The 10,000-nt window shown below is 60.0% G+C and overlaps 1 non-coding gene across 1 annotated transcript; it reads right to left on the minus strand.

The window, feature by feature from the left end:
- Positions 1 to 1,568: 1,568 nt before the first annotated feature.
- Positions 1,569 to 3,383, minus strand: LOC142793484 (small subunit ribosomal RNA). The gene has a single exon (XR_012891573.1). It is a non-coding gene; the product is annotated as a small subunit ribosomal RNA (ribosomal RNA).
- Between the last annotated feature and the right edge of the window lie 6,617 nt (positions 3,384 to 10,000).

The raw sequence follows: 10,000 nt of genomic DNA on the forward strand, positions 1-10,000 counted from the left end.
GTGTTTCGGACGGCGTTTCGCTTCCGCTACTTGCGAGTGCTTTCGTGGTCCACCCCTCTATAAATACTCGGGAGGCGTCGAAGCCGGTTCTCCAAGCCGGACCCGTAGGTATCGTTGTGTGCTCGCTCTCATTGGCCCGCCTAACCAGAAAATGCCTGCGGTACACCCATTTGGATAAGAGTGCACGCAGATGCGGGCCTCGACGGCTACACATTTCCTCGGGCGGCCGCCTCCCGGCCTCCGTGGAGCGCGGGATGCACGGTCCCATCGACAAGCCTCTCCCGTTTTTACCGTGGCGTCGCGGTTCACCACGGCGGGCGGGTCGGTCTCCTCCGCATAAAAAGGGGGACCCCCGCTTTTTGTTCCACGAAATCGCACAAGCTTTTTTCGCATCCACGGTTTGCCACCGCACACCAAAATGCCGATCCGGCTGCCTACTTTAGCCAACAGGTGGAGCCAGGCGCGCCGTACTTGCGCGGCACTTCCCACGTCCACCGAAGTCGGTGCCAAGGACCACTTTCGGCGCCGGAGCCGCGTACGAGCCTACTCGAGGCGGAAGAACGAAGCCAGCAAGGGCCTGGCCGCAAGTGCGTTCAATTGTCGGGACGTCCAAGTCCCTCGTTCTTCCGTGCTTCCTCTTTCGGCAAGTCGTTGCGGCACCTTCCCAAAGCGCGCAGACCCGCTAATCGCGACGAGCGCGACGTGGCCGTGCCGCCTTTCCCTCGGCAGCAAGCAAAACGCCTGGCAACGTCGACGCTCCCCTAACCGCGATCTCGCACCGTGTTTCGTGTGGCGAATTCAAAAGCCGGCCGGCGCTGCTGCAACCATTACGGTCGGTACGCATACGCCGCGGAGGGCGGGACGGTCATCGGAGCGTGCGGTTCCTCCATCGAGTACTGCGCACCTCGGCCGTCGCATCGCCGTGCCATGACCGGCCGCGCGTCAACGCGAACCGGTGCCAGCGAGATCCCTCGCCTGCAAGAACCGACCGGCAGCCTCCGTCACCCGAGGACGCGGAGGCGCTTGCCGCGGACGGCGGGACGGTATGCACTGGTGCACAGCGGACCCGTCACATCGCCAGTTCCTTGACCGACCGCCGACGCTTGTGCCGTTCCTCTCGTACTTGGCAGTCGCCGCGCGATTGTCGGGTCTCGTTCTTGCACGCTCGAACGGTCGGGAGGGCACTCGGCTGGCGTTTCGGGAACGCGCAGCCTCGCCTTCTACCGACGTAACCACGACTCGCCGTTCGCGCTCCGCCGCTCCTGTTTACAGTACTAGGCGGTCCCGCAGCGGTCGGGTCGCGCATTTCGAGCGCTTCGAGCCACGGTGCAGTGGCGGGTCGAAAGCCGACCTATGAGTGCGTTGCGCCGTTTGTACCCGCGTCCGCCACCTGGCCGACCGTCCAAGGTCGCGGTGTTGGCGTCCGCTGGGCGCAACAATTTGTCACGGGGTGCCGCTCCACATTCAGGCAGCCCCGTGGGGAAAAGCCGACCCCGCGTCCAAACGGGGTCAGCGGCAGAAAGTGTCGGGCGCAGACGCAGCTGAGGCGCTCACCCTTCACAATCCGTTAATGATCCTTCCGCAGGTTCACCTACGGAAACCTTGTTACGACTTTTACTTCCTCTAAATGATCAAGTTTGGTCATCTTTCCAACAGACCGGCGCAACCGAAAGGCCGCGCCGGACATCGGTCCGAAGACCTCACTAAATCATTCAATCGGTAGTAGCGACGGGCGGTGTGTACAAAGGGCAGGGACGTAATCAACGCGAGCTTATGACTCGCGCTTACTGGGAATTCCTCGTTCAAGGGGAACAATTGCAAGCCCCTATCCCAATCACGAAAGAAGTTCCACGGGTTACCCAGTCTTTTCAGACAGGGATAAAGACACGCTGCTTCCTTCAGTGTAGCGCGCGTGCGGCCCCGGACATCTAAGGGCATCACAGACCTGTTATTGCTCTGTTTCGTGCGGCTAGGAGCCGCTTGTCCCTCTAAGAAGGTTGTAAGGTGCTGGGAACCCCGCACCTATTTAATAGGCTAGAGTCTCGTTCGTTATCGGAATTAACCAGACAAATCGCTCCACCAACTAAGAACGGCCATGCACCACCATCCACCGAATCAAGAAAGAGCTCTCAATCTGTCAATCCTCCCAGTGTCCGGGCCGGGTAAGTTTTCCCGTGTTGAGTCAAATTAAGCCGCAGGCTCCACTCCTGGTGGTGCCCTTCCGTCAATTCCTTTAAGTTTCAGCTTTGCAACCATACTTCCCCCGGAACCCAAATACTTTGGTTTCCCGGAAGCTGCCCGCCGAGTCATTTGAGTAACTCAGGCGGATCGCTGGTTGGCATCGTTTATGGTCAGAACTAGGGCGGTATCTGATCGCCTTCGAACCTCTGACTTTCGTTCTTGATCAATGAAAACATTCTTGGCAAATGCTTTCGCAGTAGTTCGTCTTGCGACGGTCCAAGAATTTCACCTCTAGCGCCGCAATACGAATGCCCCCGTCCGTCCCTCTTAATCATTACCTCGTATTCCAAAAACCAACAGAACAGAAACGAGGTCTTGTTCTATTATTCCATGCAAGTTTATTCAGGCGACTCGCCTGCGTTGAGCACTCTAATTTTTTCAAAGTAAAAGCACCGGCCATCTCGAGGCACACAATGAAGTGCACCAAGAAAGAACCGGCATGATGTTCAGTCCGAGCCGTCGCATCGGGTAGATGCACTACTCGTCTGGAACTGAGATCCAACTACGAGCTTTTTAACCGCAGCAGCTTTAGTATACGCTATTGGAGCTGGAATTACCGCGGCTGCTGGCACCAGACTTGCCCTCCAATTGATCCTCGTTAAAGGATTTAGAGTGTACTCATTTCAATTACGGGGCCTCAAAAGAGTCCCGTATTGTTATTTTTCGTCACTACCTCCCCGTGCCGGGAGTGGGTAATTTGCGCGCCTGCTGCCTTCCTTGGATGTGGTAGCCGTTTCTCAGGCTCCCTCTCCGGAATCGAACCCTGATTCTCCGTTACCCGTAACAACCATGGTAAGCAAGTAACCTACCATCGAAAGTTGATAAGGCAGACACTTGAAAGAAACGTCGCCGGCTCGTGGCCATGCGATCAGCACAAAGTTATCCAGAGTCACCACACAATACGGGCCGAAACCCGATCGATCTTGGTCTAATAAAAGCACCCGTTACCCAAAGGGCTCCAGGCTCACTGCATGTATTAGCTCTAGAATTGCCACAGTTATCCAAGTAGGAAGAAACGATCTAAGGAACCATAACTGATTTAATGAGCCATTCGCGGTTTCGCCTTATTTCGGCATGTACTTAGACATGCATGGCTTAATCTTTGAGACAAGCATATGATTACTGGCAGGATCAACCAGGTAATCGTTCGACTGCGCGTCCGTCCTCGCCCTCGGCGGGCCGGACGCAGTCTGTGTGCGGCGGAGGCCACCTTCAGGCGCCCCAACACGCTTATTTTGCACTCCGAGATGACGGCGTTCGAGCTCGCTACGGCACAACCTTCCCGAAAGACGAGTGGGAGCCGTGCGGCAAGAAGCACGTTCATGCTCGCTCTTTTTCGTTGCATCGACTCGGTCGCGCCGTGCGGGTTGCCCAAGCCCGCTGCACTGTCGGTGGACCGGCCGGAACTAGCAACAGAGCCGAGACTGCAAAGCCGCCAGACGACGGGTCACGCCCGCGTCTTCGGCGCTTTCGCATCTGAATCGCCCGAGGACGACACGGAACACACCTCGATATCGTGGTAAAACGGCACCGTCCGACAACCAGCCCCTAACGCATCAAGCGGATGAGGCTGCAGACGACTGCCGTGGATTCCCCTGGAGCAGACCCGAGGACACGCTTGACGAGGCCGAAGCCCGCCGCATATCAGACACCCGGTCGCTTTCGCGTACGCCGCTCACGAGAACCCCCACATAATAGCAGCGATAAGTACCCAGACCTCCTTGGGCCCTAATACGAGCGTACTCGAGAAAATTTCACCGCGGGTGTGCCCCGAAACGTGTGGCATGTTGAGCGTGCCACAAGTCTACGTCGCTCTCAAACCCGCCGAGGTCGTAGAATTTGCGACCCTACTCACGAAATTCCCACCGAGGATACGGCCGCAAACGTACCGCACCTTGGGTAGGCCACGAGTTTGTGCAACACTACGCTGACGGCACAGCACCGAGGTCGTGCGCGCACGCACGGGAAAATTCCGCCGCGGTTTCTGCCGAAAACGTGAGGCACCACGACTCTCCGCAAGTTCGCGTCGACTGCGAAAGACCGAAGTCGTGAACGACGTGTCCGCTACTCGCCGCCGACACGCTGGACACCAAACGTACAACGACTCGACGGCGTCGTAGAGGCCCACGACGCGGTTTTCCTTAACGACGTCTCGGCGTGGCACCGACAGGTTAGAACGGCCGACCAACGTTCCCTGTCCGCCGTTCGGCTCAGTCGAAGGGCTCGGCGACTTCGGCAACGCTGCGAAGCCGCACGGTGACGCACGCCATGTCCCCATTTTTTTTTTCTTTCTGCGTCTGCCGGGGTGCCCCTATAATAGCAGCGATAAGCACCCAGACCGCCGTGGGTCGCTCGCCCCGGCTGACGTGGTTTTTCGTACTCCTGCGGCGGTCGCCGTCAAGCACGTCCAAATACGCTACTTTCGTGGGCGCATTCACGCTCTTTCGCTTCGCCGGAGTGCCAGCACTCACTCTGCCAAAAACGGCGAACATCCGAGCGGCGGTTCCCACTTTTGCGTCGGCGTCGCAAACCCCGCCCCGGCAGACGAGGTTTGCCGTACTCGTGCGACGGTGGCCGGCGGGCACGTCGAAAGACGCCGATATCGTGCGCGAATTGGCGCACCTTGGCTTCACCGGAGTGCCGCCACTGACTCCTCCAAAAACGGCGAAGATCCGAGCGGCGCTTCCCACTTTCGCATCGGCGTCCCGAACTCCGCCCCGGCTGACGCGGTTTACCGTACTCGTGCGACGGTCGCCGGCGAGCACGTGGAAAGACGCCGATATCGTGCCCGAATCGGCTCCGTTCGGCTTCGCCGGAGTGCCAGCACTGGCTCGGCGAAAGACGACGAACATCCGAGCGACGGTTCTCACTATTGCGTACGCGTCGCAAACCCCGCCCCGGCAGACGCACTTTGCCGTACTCGTGCGACGGTCGCCGGCGAGCACGTAGAAAGACGCCGATATCGTGCCGGAATCGGCCCCGTTTGGCTTCGCCGGAGTGCCAGCACTCACTCGGCCACAAACGGCGAACATCCGAGCGGCGGTTCCCACTTAGCCGTCGGCGTCCCGAACTCCGCCCCGGCAGACGCGGTTGCCGAGCTCGTGCGACTAGCGACCGCGAAGCCGTCTCGCGACGCCGCTTTCGTGCGCGGCTCCCACTGCGACCTGGGTCACCCGAGGTCGACGAGCAAAAAAGAATGTCGAAAAAAATTTTTTTTTTTTTTGCGTCTGCCGGGGTGCCCCTATAATAGCAGCGATAAGCACCCAGACCGCCATGGGTCGCTCGCCCCGGCTGACGTGGTTTTTCGTTTTCCTGCGGTGGTCGTCGTCAAGCACGTCCAAACACGCCACTTTCGTGGGCGCATTCGCGCTCTTTCGCTTCGCCGGAGTGCCAGCACTCACTCTGCCAAAAACGGCGAACATCCGAGCGGCGGTTCCCACTTTTGCGTCGGCGTCGCAAACCCCGCCCCGGCAGACGAGGTTTGCCGTACTCGTGCGACGGTGGCCGGCGGGCACGTCGAAAGACGCCGATATCGTGCGCGAATTGGCGCACCTTGGCTTCACCGGAGTGCCGCCACTGACTCCTCCAAAAACGGCGAAGATCCGAGCGGCGCTTCCCACTTTCGCATCGGCGTCCCGAACTCCGCCCCGGCTGACGCGGTTTACCGTACTCGTGCGACGGTCGCCGGCGAGCACGTGGAAAGACGCCGATATCGTGCCCGAATCGGCTCCGTTCGGCTTCGCCGGATTGCCAGCACTGGCTCGGCGAAAGACGACGAACATCCGAGCGACGGTTCTCACTATTGCGTACGCGTCGCAAACCCCGCCCCGGCAGACGCACTTTGCCGTACTCGTGCGACGGTCGCCGGCGAGCACGTAGAAAGACGCCGATATCGTGCCGGAATCGGCCCCGTTTGGCTTCGCCGGAGTGCCAGCACTCACTCGGCCACAAACGGCGAACATCCGAGCGGCGGTTCCCACTTAGCCGTCGGCGTCCCGAACTCCGCCCCGGCAGACGCGGTTGCCGAGCTCGTGCGACTAGCGACCGCGAAGCCGTCTCGCGATGCCGCTTTCGTGCGCGGCTCCCACTGCGACCTGGGTCACCCGAGGTCGACGAGCAAAAAAGAATGTCGAAAAAAATTTTTTTTTTTTTTTGCGTCTGCCGGGGTGCCCCTATAATAGCAGCGATAAGCACCCAGACCGCCATGGGTCGCTCGCCCCGGCTGACGTGGTTTTTCGTTTTCCTGCGGTGGTCGTCGTCAAGCACGTCCAAACACGCCACTTTCGTGGGCGCATTCGCGCTCTTTCGCTTCGCCGGAGTGCCAGCACTCACTCTGCCAAAAACGGCGAACATCCTAGTGGCGGTTCCCACTTTTGCGTCGGCGTCGCCAACCCCGCCCCGGCATACGCGGTTTGCCGTACTCGTGCGGCGGTGGCCGGCGGGCACGTCGAAAGACACCGATATCGTGCGCGAGTCGATGCTTCTTGGTCTCGCAGGAGGGCCGCCACTCACTCCTGCAAAAACGGCGAAGATCCGAGCGGCGCTTCCCACTTTTTCGTCGGCGTCGCAAACCTCGCCCCGGCAGACGCGCTTTGCCGTACTCGTGCGACGGTCGCCGGCGAGCACGTCGAAATACGCCGATATCGTGCCCGAATCGGCCCCGTTTCGCTTCGCCGGAGTGCCAGCACTCGCTCGGCCAAAGACGACGAACATCCGAGCGACGGTTCCCACTATTGCGTACGCGTCGCGAACCCCGCCCCGGCAGACGCGGTTTGCCGTACTCGTGCGGCGGTGGCCGGCGGGCACGTCGAAAGACGCCGATATCGTGCACGAATTGGCGCTCCTTGGCTTCACCGGAGTGCCAGCACTCACTCGGCCAAAAACGGCGAACATCCGAGCAGCGGTACCCACTTAGCCGTCGGCATCCCGAACTCCGCGCCGGCTGACGCGGTTGCCGAGCTCGTGCGACTAGCGACCGCGAACGCGTCTCGCGACGCCGCTTTCGTGCGCGGCTCCCATTGCGACCTGGGTTACCCGAGCTCGACCAGCAAAAAAGAAGGTCGAAAATTTTTTTTTTTTTTCTGCGTCTGCCGGGGTGCCCCTATAATAGCAGCGATAAGCACCCAGACCGCCGTGTGTCGCTCGCCCCGGCTGACGTGGTTTTTCGTACTCCTGCAGCGGTCGCCGTCACGCACGTCCAAATACGCCACTTTCGTGGGCGCATTCGCGCTCTTTCGCGTCGCCGGAGTGCCAGCACTCACTCTGCCAAAAACGGCCAACATCCGAGCGGCGGTTCCCACTTTTGCGTCGGCGTCGTAAACCCCGCCCCGGCAGACGCGGTTTGCCCTACTCGTGCGACGGTCGCCGGCGAGCGCGTCGAAAGACGCCGATATCGTGCGCTAATTGGCGCTCCTTGGCTTCTCCGGAGTGCCGCCACTCACTCCTCCAAAAACGGCGAAGATCCGAGCGGCGTTCTCCACTTTCGCATCGGCGTCCCGAACTCCGCCCGGGCTGACGCGGTTTACCGTACTCGTGCGACGGTCGCCGGCGGGCACGTCGAAAGACGCCGATATCGTGCCGTAATCGGCCCCGTTTGGCTTCGCCCGAGTGCCAGCACTCACTCGGCCAAAAACGGCGAACATCCGAGCAGCGTTTCCCACTTTCGCATCGGCGTCCCGAAGCCCGCCCCGGCAGACGCGGTTTGCCCTACTCGAGCGACGGTCGCCGGCGATCACGTCGAAAGGCGCCGAATTCGTGCACGAATCGATGCTTCTTGGTCTCGCAGGAGGGCCGCCACTCACTCCTGCAAAAACGGCGAAGATCCGAGTTGCGCTTCCCACTTTTTCGTCGGCGTCCCGAACTACGCCCCGGCTGACGCGGTTTACCGTACTCGTGCGACGGTCGCCGGCGGGCACTTCAAAATACGCCGATTTCGTGGGCGCATTCACGCTGTTTCGCTTCCCCGGAGTGCCAACACTCACTCTGCCGAAAGCGGCGATCATCCGAGCGGCGGTTCCCACTTTTGCGTCGGCTTCGCAAACGGCGCCCCGGCAGACGCGCTCGTGCGACGTACTCGTGCGACGGTCGCCGGCGAGCACGTCGAAAGACGCCGATATCGTGCTCGAATCGACCCCGTTTCGCTTCGCCGGAGTGCTGCCAGTCACGGCGCAGAAAACGGCGAACAAGTGTTTTTTTTTTTTTTTCCTAGAATTTGTGTTATAGAAGGCACATTTGATATCGGACGATAATTTTCAACTTTATCACGCGCACCGATTTTCGTGTAGAGGTTTGCAAGTTTATGGGAATTTCTCCACTTGGAATAATGCGATTTAGTAGTACTACGAGAACTTCATGGATGTACTCAAGGGTACGGGGCAAGTCAGTTACGTCAACACCTGCAGATTTTTTACACTTCAAACTGAAAATTGTTGGTTGTGAGTCCTCGTGTGATATTAAAGGCCGATTCGCTAACACATAGAACAAAGAAAGAAAGGAAGAAAAAACGCCCGCGCTCGCTCAAGAAACCTGGGTTCGCAACAAGTGGCAACAACAAGCAACCGAGCGAGTGCGCCAAAACCCGTGGCGGCCGAACAAACGCGAAGTCCCAACCGCGTCAGCCGGGGCGGCACGGGACAGGAAAAATCACTTCAGCCGGGGCGGCGGGGCACCGAATAAACCTCGTCACCTCGTCGCAGGATAAAAGAGGAAACAAAAAGTCTAAACAGCGTCTGCTGGAGCGAATGCGTAATAAAACAACAACAACAACAAAAAAAAAAACACCCGCGCTCAAGAAGTCTGCAATCACCACAAAAGGCGACTGTGACCGAGCAGCGTCAGCCGGGGCCGTGCGGAAACGGAAAAACCGCGACTACCGGGGCGTCGAGGCACCGAAAAATCCACTTCAGCCGCGGCGAAAAAAAAAACAAAAAGAAAGACGGAGGGGGGGGGGGGGAACCACGTCTGCCGGGGCGAAGGAAAAAAAAAACGCGTCTGCCGGGGCGAGCCCGGGTGCGGCACCACCGGGAAAACTGTGGCAAACAGACATGGCGATCGAGTGAGTGGGCCGCCAGCCAGGCTCAGCCAAAAAGTGCAAAGTCCGAACTGCGTCAGCCGGGGCGGCAAAAACCACGTCAGCCGGGGCGGCGCAAAAAACCGCGTCTGCCGGGGCGGCACGAAACCGCGTCAGCCGGGGCGGCGCGAAAACTGCGTCAGCCGGGGCGAAAGAAAAAAAAAAAAAAACGCGTCTGCCGGGGCGAGCCCGGGTGCGGCACCACCGGGAAAACTGTGGCAAACAGACATGGCGATCGAGTGAGTGGGCCGCCAGCCAGGCACAGCCGAAAAGTGCAAAGTCCGAACCGTGTCAGCCGGGGCGGCAAAAAACCGCGTCAGCCGGGGCGGCGCAAAAAACCGCGTCTGCCGGGGCGGCACGAAACCGCGTCAGCCGGGGCGGCGCGAAAACTGCGTCAGCCGGGGCGAGCCCGGGTGCGGCACCACCGGGAAAACTGTGGCAAACAGACATGGCGATCGAGTGAGTGGGCCGCCAGCCAGGCTCAGCCAAAAAGTGCCAAGTCCGAACTGCGTCAGCCGGGGCGGCAAAAAACCGCGTCAGCCGGGGCGGCGCAAAAAACCGCGTCTGCCGGGGCGGCGCGAAAACCGCGTCTGCCGGGGCGGCGCGAAAACTGCGTCAGCCGGGGCGAAAGAAAAAAAAAAACGCGTCTGCCGGGGCGAGCCCGGGTGCGGCACCACCGGGAAAACTGTG

Source organism: Rhipicephalus microplus, unplaced genomic scaffold (assembly GCF_043290135.1).
Source record: "Rhipicephalus microplus isolate Deutch F79 unplaced genomic scaffold, USDA_Rmic scaffold_303, whole genome shotgun sequence".
NCBI classification, from domain to species: Eukaryota; Metazoa; Arthropoda; class Arachnida; order Ixodida; family Ixodidae; genus Rhipicephalus; species Rhipicephalus microplus.